The sequence below is a fragment of the Haliotis rubra genome, unplaced genomic scaffold (genome assembly GCF_003918875.1).
Source record: "Haliotis rubra isolate DU_JTF1 unplaced genomic scaffold, ASM391887v1 Scf1242, whole genome shotgun sequence".
Taxonomy (NCBI): domain Eukaryota; kingdom Metazoa; phylum Mollusca; class Gastropoda; order Lepetellida; family Haliotidae; genus Haliotis; species Haliotis rubra.
This window is the reverse complement of record NW_025765162.1, coordinates 122,317-146,264: the sequence shown is the minus strand read 5'-3', so window position 1 is coordinate 146,264 and position 23,948 is coordinate 122,317. Positions and strand designations below refer to the sequence as shown.

Here is a 23,948-nt window from a genome sequence, read left to right as displayed (position 1 = left end):
GGTCCTAACTTTAACCCCTTTGGAATCACACTGAACATTGACTGAACGTGAACGTGAACGTGAACAGACGTTCACAATACACATACGTGGTCATCATTGAAAGTGTCCTCGTCGCTAACATGAGAAGCTGTACTTCAAGGCTGAAGGTTTCTAGAGATGATTGGGACTTGCAGTTATTGTCACCCACTTTCTTTTTTTTTTTTGGGGGTGCGAGTGGTGTTGGTAGTTGCCTTTAAAGCACCGAGTTGTTTAACTGTTGAAGCACATGGAACTTGCAGTCCTTGCACCAGCGTCCGCGTCTGTCTGATAGTTAAGTGTTATCTATCTCGGTACAGGTAGAACAATGTTACAATTTTATGAGCGTCCTCAGTACAATATTCCAGCATAAAACCGTATTCTTGCACTAAGGTAATTATTTTCGGTATGTTTTCGAGGTGTTCGCAAGTATTCGTGCATGACTGTCATATATTTCAATACAACATTCTTGCACTAATTCCATTATTTTCGAGATGTTTTCGAGGTGTTCGCAAGTATTCGTGCATGACTGTCATATCTGTAAATACAGCATTCTTGCACTATTGCCAGTAGTTACGGTATTTGCGTTACGCCTTACCGTAAAAGGTTTTTAATAGATTTGTAAAACGATAGATGGCTATAACAAACACTACTGAAGGAAGGCTTATATTTCTTTTGAAAAATTCCATCGATTTTGAATCATGAATTTTGAGAGTTGAATTACATTTGGATTTACATCACATCATTGAGATTATCGAACGAATATGAATTATTCGGAGTACTTCATAATCATTAGACCATGAGAGTGTTCTTAACTTACATCCTGTTAATCGCTATGTCGAGTCAGTATAGCTATTTAGTTTGTGATCGTAGCAGGGTCATCGTGACTGCAGCTGATTATGTGTCATGTTCATGTGACCACGTGCACATCATTCATTTGTAAATTCCACCACTTTCATCTATAAATATCACATCCACTGATATCTCGTGACACGGAAGTCTCTGTCATATACCAGGAAACATATGTGCTGTGCTTAGGATTTGATTTTGATTGTGAGTTTGAGGGAATAGTTTACAAAAGGTTCAAATATGTTCACATGACATTATATAACACATTGCTGTGTAGGAGCAGAGCCTTCTGTCTTTGTTCGTCTTGTAATAGGTTGGTTTTGGATTATGTTGAAGTAATGTATAATGTACAATCTTGTATACATGTAAGTACGGTATGAATACCTATTAGCGATACTGTCCACGAAGATGATACTTTGATCTCCTTGCATCTCCATGAATGATATAGCCGTGTGTAAATCGGTGAAACATATCCCTCTCCATGGGTTAAGGTATCATCCCGTGCATGAAGGTATGATCTGCAGAGATGGAGGAAACATCTCTGTAGATGAAGGTATGATCTGCAGGGGATGGAGGAAACATCTCTGTAGATGAAGGTATGATCGGCAGAGATGAAAGTAACATTTCCGTATATAGGTATGATCTGCAGAGGTGAATGTAACACCTCTGTAGATGGAGGTATGGTCTGCACAGATGAAAGTAACATTTCCGTATATAGGTATGATCTGCAGAGATGAAAGTAGCATTTCCGTATATAGGTATGATCTGCAGAGATGAAAGTAACATTTCCGCATATAGGTATGATATGCATAGTTAAAAGTAATATTTCTGTAAATGGAGGTATGATCTGCAGAGATGAAAGTAGATATAAGTATCATGTACGTAGATTGTAATATTTTAGACTGAATAATACGCTTCCATATTACGGCATAATCAAGTCTGTGTTAGTGGTAGACACGTAGACACATAAAAACATCACATGACTGGGAAGTTATGAGTCAGTTTATTGCATAATGCATCCAGCGACATGATACAACGGAATACCAACGAATCCCAACAAAGCAGACAATGAAAGGAACGAAACAACTTGTTACAATGAATGTTTATACATGTATTATCAACGGCGGTAAATAGATCGTAATGGTTCATCCTGTGTGTTTGTTGTTTAATGCTACATACTTCCTGCTATATTTCTATTGTATGCCTGGCCTGTATTAAAAATCGAATCTGGACCTGACAATCCAGTGATCAACGTTATGAAGAGCTATCTACGACATTGGGATACGGAAAATCCAAGATACCAAGTCAGCGAGTCTATCTTGCAAGCAGGTAGCCACAGTGACGTATAACCACATCACTACAAAGGTATCGTGAGTGAGGGAGTGGGTAAGGGAGTGAGTGAGGGAGTAGGTGATCGTTTACTTATAGCATTACTCTAGTAATATCATTGCGGGGAACACCAGAACAAGACTTCCCATATTGTATCTATGTGAGGAATCGAACCCGGGTATTAAGCGTGACGAGTGAAGGCTTTGACCACTAAGCTACCCTATGGCACCTTTATTAAAATAGTTACACAGTTCATCTTTCTCTAATGTGTGAAAGTTTAATGTGCTTTGTCAAATGGGATAACACAATCCTGGCTCGTTTATTTATAAAGTTGATGAAACAAACAATATATCAAAACAAGCCACATTTTGATATAATTATGCTATTCGAGTGTTCATTCATTTACCCCATAGAATCGTGGGTTAGACTTCCCTCTCAATGTTACATAACTGGACTATTCATACCACTTAACTAAACTGTTAATTATCAGACATAAAGGGAATTTCATGAGTCAACCACTCTATACCAGTAGTGAAACTCTCATGACTAAACACAGGAATTCATATCCATTGGTACATGACACCTTACAGTGAGTTAGTGAACACACAATATATATTGAAATGATTGACCATTAGCTAGAAATAAGAGGCTGTGAGGTGCTTAACTACAACGTCTGGTCGATGTGCCAAAAGCAAGGTCTGATCAAAGTTCCTCGTTATTGTTTGGTGTTGACCTTCTGTGTTTCTTGTACATGAATATCACAACTATGATGGTTACAACAGTGGGAACTGCAATACCCACCCCTACTTAAAATATCAGACTATCAGCGTGAAATAAGATGTTGTGAGGTGCTTAATTACAACGTCTGGTCGATGTGCCAAAAACAAGACCTTGTCAAATTACGTCCATTTCATGTCCATCGTCACGTCTGTCGACGGATGTTGAAACCATCTGATGTGTTGGTCTGTTGCGTGTCCTGTATATCGCAGCTATGATGATGATGATGATGATGATGACAGCAATGGGAAATATAATCCAATACAAGTGAGATGTCTTTTTGCCAGGTCCATCTGATGAAGGAGGAGCTGTGGACGAGTCAAATGCTTTTTTGCCAGGTCCATCTGATGAAGGAGGAGCTGTGGACGTGTCAGATGCTGTGGAAGATGTCGTGGCGCCAGACATTGAACCTGCAGCACAGGAATAGGAAACACGGTTCTTTCAAGAGCAATGACTCTTTACTCATGGTGGATTCAATAGCATGATGATGTTGGCATGATGATCGTGGCATCGATATAAATGTATACGTTGCTGGAAAATGTCGAGATGTAGTGATACACATGTAAGCATACACAATGCACTATGTAAACAAAATGATGAAATACGACAATGATATCCGAGATGCAGAATCTTGTCTTTCCGCGCATCATCACCGATATATTTGAAAAAGTCGTTTTGAAAATACCCATTTCAAGATATAGTGATACATTTAAAAGCATACCAAATGCACTATGTAAACCACGCGAAGTGCATGATACCAAATTAAAAGAATACATGAAGACAAAAGTACAAAAACACCAGAGATGCACACAACCCATCAAGAGCTCTAAGGTCTACAGATAAATACTTATTGACAATTCAACGTCGAAAACGCAAATTCTGTGGTCCCCGACCATTAAGCTATCAGCTCAAAAACTCTAGAATCACCTGCTATTTGAGCTGAGACATTTTCCCTCTGATGAAAAAGTCTATGAAACGTTCCTTTTTACAAAATATCACAAAGTCTAACGTGAATCTTCAGTCACTTATTCATTTGTGCACTGAAAACTGTCTTTAATCATTTGTATGTTCTTGATATTGTAGCGCTTTGAGCATACATTACATGCACGTATGGAATTCAGCGAGATATACATACACATATTATCATTAATTATTGATACAGACACCTATTGATGCTCTCCTGTGATCAGATTTGTGCTTACCTTCAACCAGCTGTTTTACACCCTGACATGACACGTTCCAACTGTCACTATGACAAGTGTACATCACTCGGACGTCCCCGAAGTGGAAGCTTGTTACAGTGAACTCTTTGGTCAGTACCTCAGGTGTGGTATCTGTACCTGTACCATTGATGAGAGTGGTGTTGACACTTCCAGTCATCAACCTAATCAGAGAAGGCCCAGAACAGAAACTCCTTGTAAGATTGACTGATAATGTGAGCCTGGCACCCTCACTGAGTGAGCTGATGTTCTGGTCACTGGTTATTTCACACATTGGTAGACCTGAAATCAGGATGCACATAATCAAGAATCGTGGCAGAACCTGAAGGAGATACACCATTGCATCACTGAAATCAGGATGCACATCACGAATGGTGGCAGAACCTGAAGGAGATACACCATTGCATCACTGAAATCAGGATGCACATCACGAATGGTGGCAGAACCTGAATGAGATACACCATTGCATCACTGAAATCAGGATGCACATAATCGAGAATCGTGGCAGAACCTGAAGGAGATACACCATTGCATCACTGAAATCAGGATGCACATCACGAATGGTGGCAGAACCTGAAGGAGATACACCATTGCATCACTGAAATCAGGATGCACATCACGAATGGTGGCAGAACCTGAAGGAGATACACCATTGCCTCTCTGAAATCAGGGTGCACATAATCAAGAAAGGTTGCAAAGCCTGAAGGAGATAAGCCATTGCCTCTCTGAAAACAGGATGCATATCACGAATGGTGGTAAAATCTGGAGCAGATACATTATGATATCAGGATGCACATATTCAAGGATTGTGGCAAAGCCTTAAGTATATAAAATCTTCATAATGAAACAATTACGGATTAATTGTGCATCTTCTTTATGCATCCTCAACTTTACATCATTCATATATTTGGGACGTAACAAACCTACAGTTAAATAAACTATTTCTCATTCGTAATTAAGCGGTTTTTTGTATGAGATCAGGATTTGCTGGTACTTGTGATTTTGCTTATTCACAAGTAAGACTCGTTGACTTAATGTTCAATTAAGCATTGTATTTGCCTTACACTAGGATCATATTGAGTGTCGACTAAGATCATGGTTCAACTGAGACGCCAAGTTGGTTCATGTTCAGTTGTTCAGACTTACTTTTTGTTTGTTGTTTAACGCCGCACTCAGCAATATTCCAGCTATATGGCAGTGGTCTGTAAATAATCGAGTCTGGACCAGACAATCCAGTTACCAACGGCATTGGCATCGATCTACGCAATTGTGATACAATGACATGTGTCAGCCAAGTCAGCGAGCCTGACCACCCGATCCATTAATCGCCTCTGAAGATCAATTCTAACTCGGATCTTCACAGGTTTCATACTTACCAAAAACAGACATAAGACAAGTCTCGGGGTGTCGATCATCCGCGTCATCCACACATTTCCAGACACCCCCATGTGTCTTTAGTGTCTTAGGTATAGTGAGGACACTTGTTGTTGTGTTGATGACTGACGGTGTGAAGGTACCAGGTATTATACAATATCCGTCCGACAGATCACACGTAGCGGCAGTCGTCCCACCAGGTGTTGTATAGGAGTGGGCCCCTGACGTAGGGTCTACATAACAAGTCAGATTCACTGATGAGCCAATTTCAACCATTTGTGGGCAGTGAAACTTGGATGTACCTGTGTGAAATGATATCCAAAATAGTCACAAAATATTATATTGACGAAATATTAAATAACTGAAATGATTAGCTGATTTTGGTTTTACCCAGGTTAGATAACACGTTCCAATTACCATGTGCATTGTCTATCAAACTTCAACATGTCAGAATACGTAACTTGCCCTTGTTGAAATCCATGTGAAAATCACCAACGTCTTGTATGTTTTGTATGTTATTAAGCTATAAAAACAGCTATATGGCGGCGGTCGGTAGATAGTCGAGTCTGGACAGGACAATCCAGTGATGAACAGCATGAACATCGATCTACGCAATTAGGACACGATGACACTTTTCAACCATGTCAGCGAGCCTGGCCAACCGATCCCGTTACTCGCCTTTTACGACAAGCATGAATAGCCGAAGACTAGTTTTATTTCGGATCTTCATGGGTGTTTCTCGTATGTGTCAGTTACAATGCCATTAGAACTACATTACATAGCAAAACGTTATCAGTTGTAAGTCGATTTTCGATCCAAGCAATTCTCTATGACGATAAGTCATGCTCATTATTTCATAGCACATCTATTTATATTGAAAAGTGTGAAAAGTACCTCATGTCAACAAAGGGATTAGATTGTCATGTTTGTTGCATACTACTCATGCACATCAATACATTTGGAGAGCTCCCAATATCCACCTACAAGATGCGCTTTGTGACACTCAGTTGTACGCAGCTGCATGTGAGGAGCTAGAAGATTAACAGTCATTAGACTATCTGAAACCACCGGGTACCCATTCAATGCAGGTGAACGGAGCAAATTTTGAACGAACTTACTAGCCTAAGGTGAGACATGCTTCATGTCTTTTGTAGGACAGGAGTGAAGTCCTAGAAACTCTCAGTAACCAAGCTGTCAAACACAGTCACCTATCCAAGGAATCTCCGTAACCAGCGTTGCTTAACTGATTTGTAGCCTGGGCCATGTTTTCTATTTCAGTGTTCAACAATCACACATTTGTCCTCTGTCTGCATATATGTTTACGGACAGACGTCCCAAGTTTGAAAACCTTTGCCCAATCCAGTGGACCTTTCATGTTGATCAAATATACTCATGCCAATAATGAGTTGTTCACGCACACATGGTTCCTTCCCCAACCCCCATACCTCATTACATCACCCCCACACCCTCTCCAATTAAAACAATTGAAGTGGGTGACAACCATTATTGCCATGAGTATATGTTTTAAACAATTGTCTGCCTTAACTAAGCCTGTAGTCAGTCTCTTACTCTTCATTACAGTCAGGAAAGACGGTACTTGACGATAGATATTAGGCGCCCTGTAAATGTATGATATTATACTTCCATGAAAGTAATAATATTATCTATGGTCATGAATATATGATACTTGAGGGATATAACCTACAGTAGACGGTTGTGATCCAGATGAAAACAAAGATGGCAGGATGCTGGTGTCCACAACTTCGGCTGCGACTGTTTGACATCTGCAACCACGAACACGGGATGAATGTACAGTAGAGTGAGTGAGTGAGTGAGTGAGTGAGTGAGTGAGTGAGTGAGTGAGTGAGTGAGTGAGTGAGTGAGTGAGTGAGTGAGGAGGAGTGAGTGAGTGAGTGAGTGAGTGAGTGAGTGAGTGAGTGGAGTGAGTGAGTGAGGAGTGAGGAGTGAGTGAGTGAGTGAGTGAGGTGGAGTGAGTGAGTGAGTGAGTGAGGAGTGAGTGAGTGAGTGAGGAGTGAGTGAGGAGAGGAGTGAGTGAGTGAGTGAGTGAGTGAGTGAGTGAGTGAGTGAGTGAGTGAGTGAGTGAGTGAGTGAGTGGTTTTATGTTATTTCATTTCAGTAATATCACGGCGGGGCACACCAGAAATGGGTGTCAAATATTGTACCCCGGGAGTCGAACAAGGGTTTTCGGCGAAAGGGGACTAGTCCAACTTGTGTCAGATTTATAGTGTTAGATCACTGAAATACTTTACTTTACTTATTTACTCAATGACGTGTTTCAGGCTGGGGACCGGCCAGACTTAGAGTGTATTATAGGTTATACTACACCAAATCAGAATCAGTCGTTTACCAAGCAGTTTTGGTAGCCTTCAGTGTAGATTGTATCATCCAGAAGCTGTGATTGGCTGATTTTGTGAAAAAATATGTAATTCTTTTAATGTTCATCTTCCCAATCATTACAGCAGACCATGTTTTGTTTAATATTTAGTCCTTTTTAACACGCTGACTTATATTGAATGAGACCACAAATATTTTCAAGCGGGTGACATTTGATGCGGAACTGGGTTGGATTGCTCAACTTCCTGTACTCGGAAAAGGCGCTGGATAAGCCAGTCATGTTTCGTGTTTTTATGGCGGTTAAAGTCAGACTGTGCACACTTGTACATGTAATACCTGTTGACGGCTTATGTAATTTTGTAAATAAAATATAACGTTGGTGTTGATATACAATTAAGGAGACACAGTTTTCATTAAAAGTAAACTTGAAGAGACGATGGGACAGGATTATAAAGTTTTTCATATACGGTTGTAGTGGTAGTTGAGTTGTAGAAGTTGCAGCAGCTGTGTTGTAGCGATGGAGCGGGTTATCGTTAGTTGTTTTTAATGTTTGTCATACAACGCACATGTCGGCCTGTATTGATATGGTTGTTTACGAAAAGTTCCGGGTTAGAATATTGATCTTCAGTAACCCATGCTTGTCGTAAGAGGCGACTAACGGGATCGGGTGGTCAGGCTCGCTGACTTAGTTGACACATGTCATCGGTTCCCAATTGCGCGGATCGATGCTCATGGTGTTGATCACTGGAATGTCTGGTCCAGAATCGATTATTTACAGACCACCGCCATACAAATGGAATATGCGCTGTGTGCAGCGTAAAACTAAACTCACTCACTTACTCGTTCACTCACTGATATAGTTGTATCTGTGGCTGTACGAGCGATGACTGTAACAGTAGCAGGGTGGTAGAATTACTTCCTCGTGGACCTGTTTGGTGTTTCTAACGTTACTTTTTCTCTAGTAAGGCTGCATATCAAGCTCGTTATCAGCTACTAATTGCATCGCATGTTACACGGCGCCTTTGAACTAAATAATTGTGCAGTGTACATTTCACGAGTAGTAGGAAAGTCCTAGCTGTCATTTATCACTGCCCCTACACCTGATAAGGGAGAATTTGACAAACGGTGTCTCTGAATACACAATGCCTTTTAGAAAGTGTTCACATGCATCACACATCATGTCTGGGGTTACTCTTTTGCAGTAAAGTACATATTCTAGTATCTGAGGCTGAGTCCCATCCGGGATTCCATCCCCGTTCTCGGAGTACATTTGTTGCAATGCCACAGAGTAGCAGACACTGTAGTAACTTTATAGCAGGAGTCTACCACGTTCCGAGAGTGGAACAGTGAGGCGAGTGCATGTTGTTTTAGGCCTCTGTCATCAGCCAGGCGGCCTGTTATCCGAGTCAGGGTCGGGCCAGCCAAACGTGGAAGCATGGAAACTCAACTGAGTGTCTTCCAGGCTTCAGAGCATTGGAGATATATTTTGTTGAGGAAACAGAATCAGTGCCGGGAATGAAATGTTATTACATGGGATGGCAAATCGAGTTCACGTTCAAGTTCACACTGTCAGTAGCGAATTGAGGATTGACGCCTGCCACCAAACGTTGATGAAGGTACAGGGGAAGATGTCGACGCCTATTGAAAGACGAGCGACGTATTGTTAAGCACAGTACTGACATTTCATTGTTATGATATGTCCACATAAATAGTTGCTAGATGTCACTCAATATCTACTATTGTTTGGACCAGACAATCCAGTGATCAGCAACATGAACATCGATCTACGCAATTTAGAACCGATGACATGTGTTAACAAGTCAGCAGCCTGACCTCCCGATCCCGTTAGTCGCCCTTACGACAAGCATGGGTTACTGGAGATCAATTCTTACCCGGCTCTTTATGAGCCAATATCTATTGTTCCAGTTAGGAAGATAAACAGACTCAAGAGTAAAAGAGTATTTAGTAAATCTAGTTAAAATTGTAAATACTGCGAAAACACTAAAATGAAACTTATGTTTGTTTTGTTTGTTGTTTAACGCCGCAATCAGCAATGCTCCAGCTATATGGCGGCGGTCTGTAAATATCCAATCTTGACCTGACAATCCAGTGATCAACAGTATGAACATCAATATACGCAACTAGGATACGAAGACATGTGTCTAACAAGTCAACGAGCCTGAACACACTGATCTGTCATCACACGTTCCCGTTAGTCGCCTCTTACGGCAAGGCACGGATTGCTGAAGACCAATTCTAGCCCGGAGCCTCACAAGTTTAAATTTTAAGAAAGATATACATACATCTGACAGCAAGTGTGAAAAAATCCTGGCTTCACTACAAATCCACAACTGAAAATGGAGGAAAAACTTGCTCCAGTGAATAATTTGCTGGGGTGTATATATGTTATATGATTGGATAGATTTATAAAGATAGCTGACGCATTGATTCTGTTATTTCAAACAAGGAAAACACGGTACAAATGGATTACAATATTTTCGTTTAACCTATGAATACATACAGAGGATATTCACATAACAATGAGTACATACAGGAAGGCGAAGGGGGGGGGCAGCATTCACGTCACAGTGAGTACATACATGGGGTATTCAAATCGCAGTGAATACGAACAGGGGGTATTCACATCAGAGTGAGTACATACAGGGGAATATTCCTATCACAGTACGTACATACAGGGGAATATTCAAATCATAGTACGTACATACAGGGAGTATTCACATCACGGCAAGTACATACAGGGGATATTCACATCACATGACGTACAGACAGGAGGTATTCACATCACAGTGAGTACATACAGATGTATTTACATCACAGTGATTACATACAGAGAGTATTCACATCACAGTGAGTACATACAGGTGTATTTACATCACAGGGAGTACATACAGAGAGTATTCACATCACAGTGAGTACATAGAGGTATATTTACATCACAGTGAGTACATACAGAGAGTATTCACATCACAGTGAGTCCATACAGGTGTATTTACATCACAGTGAGTACATACAGGTGTATTTACATCACAGTGAGTACATACAGAGAGTATTCACATCACAGTGAGCACATACAGGTGCATTTACATTACAGTGAGTACATACATGTGTATTTACATCACAGTGAGTACATACAGGTGTATTTACATCACAGTGAGTACATACAGAGAGTATTCACATCACACGACGTACATACAGGTGTATTCACATCACAGTGAGTACATACAGAGAGTATTCACATCACAGTGAGTACATACAGAGAATATTCACATCACAGTGAGTACATACAGAGAGTATTCACATCACAATGAGTACATACAGAGGATATTCACATCAAATTGAGTACATACAGAGAGTATTCACATCACAGTGAGTACATACAGAGAGTCATCACATCACAGTGAGCACATACAGAGAGTATTCACGTCACAGTGAGTGCATACAGGGGAATATTCACATCACATGACGTACAGACAGGAGGTATTCCCATCACAGTGAATACATATAGTGGGTATTCACATCACAGCGAGTACATACAGGGGTATATTCACATCACAGTGAGTACGTACAGGGGTATATTCACATCACAGTGAGTACATACAGGGGTATATTCACATCACAGTGAGTACATACATGGGTATATTCACATCACAGTGAGTACATACAGGGAATATTCACATCACAGTGACTACATACAGGGGTATTCACATCACAGTGACTACATACAGGGGAATATTCACATCACACGACGTACATACAGGGGATATTCACATCACACGACGTACATACAGGGGGCATTCACATCACAGTGAGTACATAGAGGGGTTTATTCACATCACAGTGAGTACATACAGAGAATATTCACATCACAGTGAGTACATATAGAGAGTATTCCCATCACAGTGAGTGACTATTTCTCAGGCTATTTTGAGGATAAAACTTCAAAGATCAAGTATAGTTCCAAACATGATGATCTGCCTCCAAAGGCAACAAGTGACAGCCTTCGTGAAATTGTGGATCTTGTTGTTGGACCCACTTCCTAGCAAACTGCTTTTCGATCATTTGGAAATCTTGATGTCGGCCCACGCCGAAGACCCAGGTTCGATTCCCCACATGGGTACAATGTGTGAAGCCCATTTCTGGTGTCGCTCGCCGTGATATTGCTGGAATATTGCTAAAAGCGGTGTAAAACATACTCACTTACTTGCTGCCGGCCATTACTAACATAATAAACACTAGCTTGTCTTCAGGTGTTTTCCCGGACGTCCTCAAGAAGGCAGTTATCAGACCTCTTATAAAGAAGATCAACCTGAATCGAAATTCATTGAGTAATTATAGACATCAATCTAATCTTACATTTCTTTCAAAGATTTTGGAGAATGCAGCAAATATAAGGTTGAGAGAACATCTGGTGAACAACAAACTGCTGGATTACTTTCAGTCTGCCTATCCGAGGCAGCATCATTGCGTTGACAAGGGCCATGTGGCGTCTGTTACATTATTGAATCTTTCAGCGGCGTTTGACACGGTGGATTATCAACAGCTCATTCAACGAGATAAGGACGAGATGAACATTCTTGGTGTTCCTCTTACCTGGATCCAATCCTATCTTGACAGCCGAAGCCAGCATGTTATCACAGGAGACAAACAATCGTGCTGTGCCAATCTTACATTTGGAGTACCACAGGGATGGGTTCTGGGTCCGTTACTCTTTGTGAGATATACCAATCAACTTGGTGGATTCATAAAACGACATGATCTTGGTCACCAATCATATTATGCTGATGATACTCAAGTCCTGCATAGTTTTGAACATTCAGAATTTGCTAAATCTCTTCAGAAAACAAGTGTACGAAAAACAATCATGGATGACGTGAAGCAAATTGAAACTTAACGATAGGAAAATTGAGGCTGTGTTGGTAGGCTCTTGGCAACAATTTCAGATGTCAACTGACAAGAATTGAAAACTTGTGATAGGTAACTTTGTTATAGATTTCTCACCCCGAGTAAAAATGCATTGGTGTCTATTTTGACTCAAAGTTGTCCGTGGATTCTCAATTTGACAATTTGAGCTAGACCTGTTTTAATCATCTCAGATGTATCAGTTAAATTCATCATCTGATGTCACATTCAACTATGGTTGTAGTCGTAGCTGAGGTGTAGAAGTTGCAGCAGCTGTTTTGAAACGATTGCGATTGAAGAGGTAATCATTAAATATATTTAGCTTTTTTCACACAACAAACATATCGGTTTGTATTGAAAGGGCTGTATCTGTGGCTGTACGACCAATGATTGTTACAGTATCACGGTGGTAGAATTACTTCCTCGTGGAACTGTTCTCTGTTTCTCTATCAAGCTCGTTATCAGCTACTGATTGCATGGTGTGTTGCACGACGCTCTACACTCAGTAATTGTGTACTGTACATTTCATGAGCAGTACAGTGGGTGAGTGAGTATGGCTTTACGCCGTTTTTAGCAATATTCCAGCAATATCACTACGGGGGACAACACAAATGGGCTTCACACATTGTGCCCATGTTGGGGATCGAACCCGGGTCGTCGGCGTGAAGAGTGAACGCTTTAACAACTAGGCTTCCACACCGCCCCCGCGAGCAGTAGAGAATGAGTGAATGAAGCAAAGATCAGACCAAGAGAACCCGGAGAACTAGCTTGGGCTGGGACATTTTAAACTCATATAACAATTAGATTAACACGTGTGAGTGAGTGAGTGAAACCCACGGGAGTAACAAACCAGAATTCAAACCCAGTGGGTTGCTCATGTGCAGAGGGAATTGCTGTTCCTTAGCCTACTCGGCCACCTGTGTCCGTGTTGCTCAAACGACATTGTGATTAGTGACCATGTGATCCGAAAATGTCTGTTGTTATATGCGTTGACAATGTAAATTGGCACATGTGACCAGTAGTGGTGGTCCGATTAATTGGAATAATCCAAGATTGGTCGCAGTGGGCAAACGACAAGGCAATCGATCACATTTTCTCATAATCGAACACAAACGATTTTGGAACTGCTGTAATAGAGTTTGAAATACTTGATGATAGAACATATGTAGGACCTTGTCAGGGCCTGAAATTTCTAAGAAATTTCTAAGAAAACTTACTTCACTTTCTGAAAAGTCATGACTGAATCATTTTACACTGGATGTGAAATTTGCAAATGTAATTTGTGCAGTTTCAAAAAACAACAACAGAGAACCAAATGTTTTTTCTTTATACCTATCTGCAACTACAACCTAAATAGGAAAATCTAAAAAATGACGCGAACCAATCTTTTTCGATGATTGGTCGTTGGTATTGAACCAATCATCAATTGTGAGATTTCAACCAATCCCCAACACTAGTGACTAGGTGAGTTGATAACTTACGTTGTCCTGTGTGACTCCGAGAGTAGATAACGTATGCAGTCATACATGACCGTAATTGCTGATGTTTACTTTATGTTTACCGAGGTAAAAGCTGAATGATGAAAGGAAACGTAAATGAGGAAAAGCGGTAGGGTAACCGAGTGTCAAAGTCAAAAGTCAAAAAGGTTTATTGTACAGAAGGCCTCTGGCCCATATACAAGGGAGTATATACACATCATACTCTTACACACAGGAAGTCACACGTTCTTTAAACAGTTCATTTCTAGTGCATGTCTAATATATAGTGAAAGGTTTAATATATGGGATTCGTTCTTAGTCGTTAAAATATATACGAAAGCGTATATATGAAAATAGGACTATATATACGAATGGCGGCATCCCTATCAAATAATCTTTAATATATTTCTTTCGAAGGTCACTATAAAATGGACAGACGAACACAAAGTGAATTTCGTTTTCTATTTCTATATCGCATAACTGACAATTCGTTTCGATTTGAATGGAATGTTTTCTTTTACAAAAAGGTCTAACAAACCAAGCCGATATTTAATCAAATGTTTCCTTAAATTTCTTCCAAAGTGGAATGCCATTCCTGGTAAAACATATTAACAGACCGAGTGGCCGAGTGGCCAGTGCGTTCGTGCGTCACTTTGCTGGGATATTACTATGACTATGAGTCCCGCCCCACCCGGCTGTGTATGGGTACCTCGTAAGGATGGGAAAGTCACATTAACTTGGTGCGCCTAGTGGCTGCAAGAGTTGTATACTCCCAAGGGAGTTGAGATTGATAATACGATGTGCTGTTGAGATTGACATCCAATGATCGAGGGAAAAACAGCGCCTTGAGCTTGTACTAGTTGTGTTGGTATGTGCGCTATATAAATATCCTATAATAATAATACTGGTACAAGCGGCTTAAAACACCATTCACCCACCCTCAGAAATTAGTGCACAATATGTTGTTATGAGTGTTGCCCGGGTTATTTATGTCTTTAGAAGAATGTAAGCTGATGATGATTTGTTGTTTTTTCATTTTTTTATTGTGTGCGTGTGTGTGTGTGTGTGTGTGTGCGTGCGCGCGCGCGCGTGTCTGTGTGTGTGCGTGCGTGTGTGTGTGTGTGTGTTTGTGCGTGTGGCAAGTGAGAGAGAATTCGTCTATTCCTATCCAGCATAGCAACCCAACACTATCTTGAAATACGCGCAACCACGTTTAAGATATTAAGGTTGTTGGGTTTATTTTGCTCAATGTGTCCACTATAACTGAAGTATGGACTCTTGTAGTGTCGAAAAAATAAGAAACATGTCAGTTTCAAACATATGGAATACTGTAAGGGACATTCTCGCGATCTCGCATTCTCGCGATCTCGTCCTTTGGAAACAAGCTAAAAATGCCAGTGCGAGAATGCGAGATCGCGAGAACGCGAGATTTGGCCAAAATCTCGCGTTCTCGCGATCTCGCATTCTCGTGTTTTTGGTAGATAGCACTTTTGTCAAAAGTCGAGATCGCGAGAATGCGACATTTGTACATGCTGTCAAATCTCGCATGCTCGCAATCTCGACTTGTCAAATATGGCCACAAAAACACGAAACCGCGAGAACGCGAGAATGCGACATTGCATTTCCTCGCGTTCTCGCGATCTCGCGTTTTAGACGTTGTCGGTGCGCATGCGTAATATCATAACGTCAAGGCGCATGCGTATCTTAGTAGTGCTGTGGTCATGCTTCTTTCGTGCTTTTCATTTCCCAACTAGCATTTAGCAAAATTATCACATAGCTTGAAAATGCTATGTAATTTACATACACGATGTGTAGGGTAGTGTATATAAGTCCGCTGCCGTTGTTTCCTACATTGTTTTCCTATGTACTTAAAAATCCTCAACGTGTTTAATATAATTTAACAAACGAAATTGTGAATATGAATGTCCAATAAAAGTGAAAACATGAAAGTGTCCGGAAGCTGGATATATATTAACGTCAGTGAGTGATAAAATAGTGCTCAAAGCCGCATTAATTCGCAGCTACACCGTCAGTTATACAAATAATCACAGACCAGTGAGTTTCTCCATGATGCAATATCATATACGGCTAGCATATTCATTCAGACAAAATTCTAACAGGCCAATTTGTAGCACTCGGCTAAAATGAGCATGTCTGATGTTTTACTCGACACCATATTCGCTACTTTAATAGATTTTCTTCCGCTCCCGCCTGACTACAAAACATCCTGCTTTATACTATGCTTTTGTCTTCAAGTTCCAAGAAATAGAAAAGCATTTGTATAGCTAATAGTTGTGTTCCTGTGGCAGCCATGATATGGCGGAGTTCCAATGTGTTATTAACCACAGACTACGGGTTATGAGTGAGATATCTGTTTATTTCCATATCGTGGTGGAAGAAGACACCCTGTAATAACGATAATATACACGATATATACAACATAAAATCACATCTGATGAACATGTCATCATAATAAATATAGTGCATAAATGTGCCTATCAAGAGTCATATACCGGTATTACGCGATGCAATATAACACAGGTGACTCACGTGATCACGTGTTTACAGTGATATACAAAATGAGTGTTGACATAAAGACTTATAATAATACATGGTATAATAATGAAATAGACAATAGATACTGTACAAATAACCTATCCTGTGGGTTACACGAGAATGGGTTTGCACATCCAGCAGCCGAACAGTCATCGCATGCACTAATCCCATATAAGAATCTTTGTCAAGTACATACAATATACATGGTAGATGAGATGTATCAATCTTACATGATACAGAAAATAGTTACCAAACAACAACTACTAGCCAGCATATTGACAGGACATATAGAAAACTACCATTAGCACATTCATACACGTTAAATGGCATATTGTGTATTGACTTTTATTTTGTTATCATGGGAATATTAATACCTATTTTGTGTAATGATTAATATTAGGGTTTAATTTACTATGTATGTTATATTATAATGCATAATAACTAACCTTTGATTCTGACCAAACTGTCACACAGAACTGTACATGAAACACAAAGACACCCGTGAAGGTCCGGGTTAGAAGGTATCTTCAGGAACCCGTGTTTGTCGTAAGAGGCGATTAACGGGATCGGGTGGTCAGGCTCGCTGACTTGGTTTACACATATCATCGGTTCCCAATCGCGCAGATCGATGCTCATGATGTTGATCACTGGATTGTCTGGTCCACACTCGATTACTTACATACAGCCGCCATATAAACCAAACTCAATCACTCACTCACTGAAACACAAGGACAAGAGGCAGCTGAACTGACAACTAATTGCAACTTAAATGCATAAAGAATTCGTCGCCTGCGAGACCACTATATCCTGATAAAAGATAATGATGATTAGTTATTCATTTACGTACACAATATACAACCACCTAATTCACCCTCTTACATTCCTACTTTCTTTTACTTGATGAACATGCATGATGCATGTGAATCGAATCCTTCTACAGTAAATGTACACAGGTGCCTTAAAAAGTTCGATTAGACAAAAATTAAATGTAAATAAACATACTTCCGACCTCCCATGATATTTTTAGAAATTAATCAAACTCTGTCTATTAATTTATTGCGGCCTTACCTTCACAAGCTCGACATGCTAATATTGGAAATTAACCCCCATTCACAGCCCGGGGCACGTGCATTGCTCTAAATAAGTTAGTGAGTTTGGCTTAACACGACTTTCAACAGTATTTATCTTTCAGTTATATCACGGATTATCAGTTCGATGTAGGATGAAACCCACCAGCATAGGTTTTTGGCACGCTCAAGGGACGCAACTCTATTGCCACGACTGAGCTACCCGTGATCACAGTTCAAGATGACTGTACAGGTAATTGGTAGAAAAACGCGAGATCGCGAGATCGCGAGATTTGTCAAATGTCGCAATCTCGCGTTCTCGCGTTCTCGTGTTTTTGAAAATCGTTAAACAGAACTGTATGGGCAATTGGCACAAAAGCACGAGAACGCGAGAACGCGAGATCGCGAGATTTGTCAAATGTCGCAATCTCGCGTTCTCGCGTTCTCGTGTTTTTGAAAATCTTTACAAAGAACTGTATGGGCAATTGGTTAAAAAGCATGAGAACGCGAGATCGCGAGATTTGTCAAATGTCGCAATCTCGCGTTCTCGCGTTCTCGTGTTTTGAAAATCGTTACATAGAACTGTATGGGCAATTGGCACAAAAGCAAGAGAGAACGCGAGAACGCGAGATCGCGAGATTTGTCAAATGTCGCAATCTCGCGTTCTCGTGTTTTTGAAAATCGTTACATAGAACTGTATGGGCAATTGGCACAAAAACACGAGAACACGAGAACGCGAGATCGCGAGATTTGTCAAATGTCGCAATCTCGCGTTCTCGCGTTCTCGTGTTTTTGAAAATCGTTACACAGAACTGTATGGGCAATTGGCACAAAAGCACGAGAACGCGAGAACGCGAGATCGCGAGATTTGTCAAATGTCGCAATCTCGCGTTCTCGCGTTCTCGTGTTTTTGAAAATCGTTACACAGAACTGTATGGGTAATTGGCATAAAAACGAGAACGCGAGATCGCGAGATTTGTCAAATGTCGCAATCTCGCGTTCTCGCGTTCTCGTGTTTTGAAAATCGTTACATAGAACTGTATGGGTAATTGGCATAATTGAACGAGAAAACACGAGAACACGAGAACGCGAGATCGCGACATTTGACAAATCTCGCGATCTCGCGATCTCGCGTTCTCGTTCTCGCTTTTGTGCCAATTGCCCATACAGTTCTATGCAACGATTTTAAAGGGCACTGATCCAGGGGGATTAATGTTTCTCGCCAACAGTCTTATTTCAAATCCTAGCTGCAAGCTGGTCAGTACCTGCTCCCTCGACCGTGACGGACTCGGGCACTGGGCTACTGTCCACCTTGGCAGAATTTCTTCAACATAAACATCGGGACATTAGGAAGTGCGGATGCAAATCAGATGCCGTTATTTGAAGATATACCCGGTAGTTCTTATAAAGTATCCCAGCAGTGAAGGCTTTTCGGATTTTCTAATGCCTGGATTTAATCACTTCATGTAAAAATAGGATGTCTTTTACCGGTGTATGAAATAGTGCACATCCCACCGCCCGAGACGGGCTAGATTTCTGACGGACGGTCTAGATTTACAGCTAGCCAGCCCGATGATCTGGTAAAACTTTTACATGTTCCATACATATCTTGGTGTCTGGTCTGGTTAAATCCATTTTGGGCTGGTAACATTTGGAAGTTACCAGCCCTGATGTCTGGCTGGGTTTTGGGCTTATTTCAGACACTGTCAGTATCACCTATGATTCTAAAAACACACTATTTTGTACTTGGGTATACTACGCTCGAAACGAAGCACCCGGATACCGAACCCAGTCAGAGCGGGTGGGTGTGCACTCAAGTGTAGTGAGTGAGTTAAAATGTAAAGTCACTTTGGCAATATTTCAGCCATATCGTGACTATATCAAGTTATACATTAATATAAATGAAAGGTAAATTATAAAACCTCTCTACGAAGGACAGTAAAACAACTAGATTATCACAGTTAGAAATTGAAAACTAGTAACTAAATATAAAACATTTTAACTACATGACAATACAATATAAAACAGGTATTATAGATTGCCAACAACTGAAGGTAGATCACCATACTGGGGACCATTGGGACTTACAATACATTTGCTTCCTGCATGGACCCTATAGCTGGATGTACATCATCCCTTCAGTTGTTAGCAATTTACACACATCTAGCCATACATTTTAGTTCAAAATTTACTTTGAATGTTTTGGGACTTACGTACCCTCTCAGGAGGACAATCATTTTACAGTATTTTAACCGGTGTCGGCCCGGGAAAGCGAAATTTCAATATTCCCTATTCCCGGTAAAGCGAAACCAAAATTGTGCTAGAAGTGCCACCAAAGCGAATTGCTATGAATCATTGATTACCGTACTTCATATTAGCGCGACCCCAATACTCCTTCTGTGAGCCGCTTAACTGAGATGAAGTTTTTTGTTTCAAGTTTCAGACCCTACTTATCTATAGCTTTATTAATTCATGGAACGAATTAGTATCATTGTTAAACGAACTTTACATGGCCGAATTTGTCAAAGTTTCGTCAACCTTTTCAAGTAAAATATCTACTCTTAAAATGTATCCAAGTTCATTTTAAGATTGTTTGTAAACACTTTAATTGATGCATCATTTAGTCATCTTGTTGTACATTTGGTAATGTACCCTTTGTTATACTCATGTACCACCGATATCTGTTTTCCCGCGTGAGCGGGCATCTCATTGTTAACTACCTGAGGGAAGTTAATCTGTATCATAAATTGTAACTATGTAATGCGAATAACGAATTGAGTGCCTTTACATTAAGTGCTATGACATTTTCTGTTTTTAGATAACAATGTCATGAATAAATATGCATTTAAAGTAAAACTCATTTGGACTTTGGACTTAAAATGCTTATGGATGCAGACTTGATTTCGTCACTAAATGGCTGGAATAATGGCGATGTGACGAAAAGCATAAAAAGACGTGTTTATTATCCCCTCAAAGGCTAGAAATCGCCACATTCCTCTCGATTGTTTGTTTAAATGTTTTGACTGCATGGTCCTACCAATCATGTTATATGGTTGCGAGGTGTGGGGACATTCAAATACATGTATGTATTTCTTATGCAACAATAAAGTTCCGTTCGTATCCTCAAACAGTGTCGGCCATAAGTTTAATACAGCCACTACTACTCCCTAGCCGTAACTCGTGTTTGGTGGTATAAAACATACACATGTTATTTGTTATAATTCACTTCATGATCAGTTATATTAATGAATTAATAACAGATATCATTAGTGGTAACACCACTTAGATTGCCCGACAAATGTTCCCATTTGGCATTCTCGTGTCTTCAGTAAATACTCAACATTATAAATTAAGGTCTGATGCAACAAATGTATTACACGTTATGTAATATGCCCATGGAAGTGCAGGAAGAGGAATTATCACCTGAATTATAAAACAAACATCGATCAAAGGATTAACCGATAATACGCTGACTGATTGATTAATTTTATCATGCACAGCGGATTTGTCAAAAGCTAGTGTTTATGTAATGCTGCGTTTACACTAGGCCACGATTAGGCCACGATGGGGTATTCCCGGGAAGTAGAATTTTAATGCTACAGTATAGTCTTCGTGATGTTGTGCCGGTGTTGTTATAAGGGATTAAGTCACTGGGTGCTGTGAAATTCTGAACTACGTTGTGGACTATGATTTCCATTTGAGTTTAGCTCACTGAGATTATAATGATACTGATTAATGTGTTCACTCAATCAGTGTCATTCAGTACATACATGTCTTACATATTGTATAAATACCATCAAGTTACAATAGCTAGTATCATTTTCACAGTGGCTCATGCACAGTTCAATTACAAGTTCCTTCCTACTTCACGTGGTGGTAGGTACTTGTGTGCTGAAGGATACATTACAGAGTAAAAAAAGAGGATAAAATTCTTGTTGGAGGAGCAAAACATTAATGAACTGAACATGTTACAATACATGGTACAGTGCTAGGCAGACACTTCCCCCCAAAGAAAAAGAAATATCAAGACCTCCAAAGAGAACTGTCCACCCTGAAACACAGACTTGTGGTTGACAACTCTGACATGTTGTATTACTTAGACATGTATTACAAGAAACTTGCTTAAAATAATGCAATAACTGTAAAATGAATTGTGACTTTATAGTGATATTGATTAAGTAATTACTTAACTATGTCAGAATTGAATATGTATTTGTAATGAAATCTTTGAAGGGCATTTCATCAGGTGAAGGAGCAAGCATACGCTCCGAAACGTCGTGTTAGTCACAATAAAGATGTTGACGTCCATAAATCTTGCCTTTCTTATATTTGTAATTGATAATGTTTGGTGGAATATTTGATATATTGATATTTCATATGACATGTTTTTATGTTGTGATTAAGAATGGGGACACCAAATAAATTATGTCATGAAATGTCAAATATCAGTTTAGACTTATTTCATTTCTTTACCACTTCAACTTTTCTTATCAACCTTGTGCCTGTATAAACATAGAATTGCCTTTGTTCGACTTGAAGGTAATCCCCCCACCTCCACCCCACAAGCTCTCTCATATGGGAACTAACCGCCACAATTATGTCGATCTTACGCGAACCAAAATATCGTATTAGATCTTCATGATGGTGGAACATTTTGTATATTTTTCCCCTTCTTGACGCTCTTTTCCGATTTCATAAGCTCTGATTGTATCTGTTACGCATTCTCACGATTGGATATCCGACCAGTTATGCTTCAATGAAGATCTGTTGCGATTATTTTACGATCTGTAGCGACTTTTTACGACCGTAAAAATATCACATTATGAAAATTTCCAATATATAGTGGCGATAACTGGTTTCGAACCCGCAACCTTTCGCTCGGCGGCTTAATCCACTAGGCTACGAAGGATCGCTGTCAAGAATGAGATTATTTGTCAGTATGAACCATGTGTTCCTAAGAAAACGGGTACAACACGGGTAGCGCGTGCATTGCGCGTGCAAGGCAGGTGTTGGCTGCCAGTCGCATCCCAGGTGACACCGGCTGTTCCATCATTTGCGGGCTGTTCCATCAATGTTGTACATTGATCAATGCTCAGTACATGTACACAAAACATTTACACAAAATGAAAATAATACATATTTGTGTTTTACATTGATGACGGTTCATAAGGTGGATAAAACACTCCTCGGTTTTGGTAGCAAATTTCGGTCCGAGGGATTTTCCCGACTCCGTGGATTTACATTTGCTACCAAAATCTCTGAGTTGTGTTTTATCCTTTACTTTAAACAGGGCAGTCTTCAGACGTCTCAGTTAACGACATGCTGCCTAAACCTCGACATAAAATATAGAAATACGACTTTTTAAAACCTTAAAAATTAAAATTAATTTGTAAATACCATTTTCTTATGAAACAAGGAATTGGAATTTAGTGTAACCATAGTTGTTTGTAGTGTCTGATTTCACTTACACAAGAGAAAAATTCAAATCGGATGAAAAGTAGGTCATTGTCTGAATTGATTGATGAGACTCATGTTTCGGTTTGGTAATGATACAACTTACTCTAGGTCGCACTTAGGGCGTGTGTGTGTGAAATATGATTCACGTTGGCAATCTATACAATGTCTAGATATTACAGTCACGCTATATATTCACTATAAGTATTAAGCAGTTCGTGCGCTTCTTAATAAGTTTCAAAATGCATCAAAATATTATAATAAACTAATTATGATTATAAAACAAAATGTAAAGACGTACACTGACTTCGTTATTTTTCAGTCCTAACATTTTACCACTGGCAGATGGTTAAACTTCAAATGTTTTCATTTCCTATCATCGTAATGAAGATGGAAATATTATCAAGTAAAAAAAGATTTCATGTTTGTTCATCAATCTATACTTATACCATCAATTAGGCATGCGGGCGGCGCAGCAGATACAGTTCTATGTAACGATTTTCAAAAACACAAGAACGCGAGAACGCGAGATTGCGACATTTGACAAATCTCGC

At 39.9% G+C, this 23,948-nt stretch overlaps 1 protein-coding gene and 1 long non-coding RNA gene across 2 annotated transcripts in view; one reads left to right on the top strand and one right to left on the bottom strand.

Moving 5' to 3' along the window:
* The window catches only part of LOC124266266, a 13,413-nt gene extending 6,611 nt beyond the window's left edge, over positions 1 to 6,802 (top strand). The window contains exons 2-3 of the long non-coding RNA XR_006895709.1: positions 2,244 to 2,250; positions 6,719 to 6,802. This is a non-coding gene — a long non-coding RNA (uncharacterized LOC124266266). The remainder of the gene's footprint in view (positions 1 to 2,243; positions 2,251 to 6,718) is intronic.
* Positions 1 to 23,948, bottom strand: part of LOC124266262 (carcinoembryonic antigen-related cell adhesion molecule 5-like) — a 97,584-nt gene that overhangs the window by 32,529 nt on the left and 41,107 nt on the right. The window lies entirely within an intron of this gene.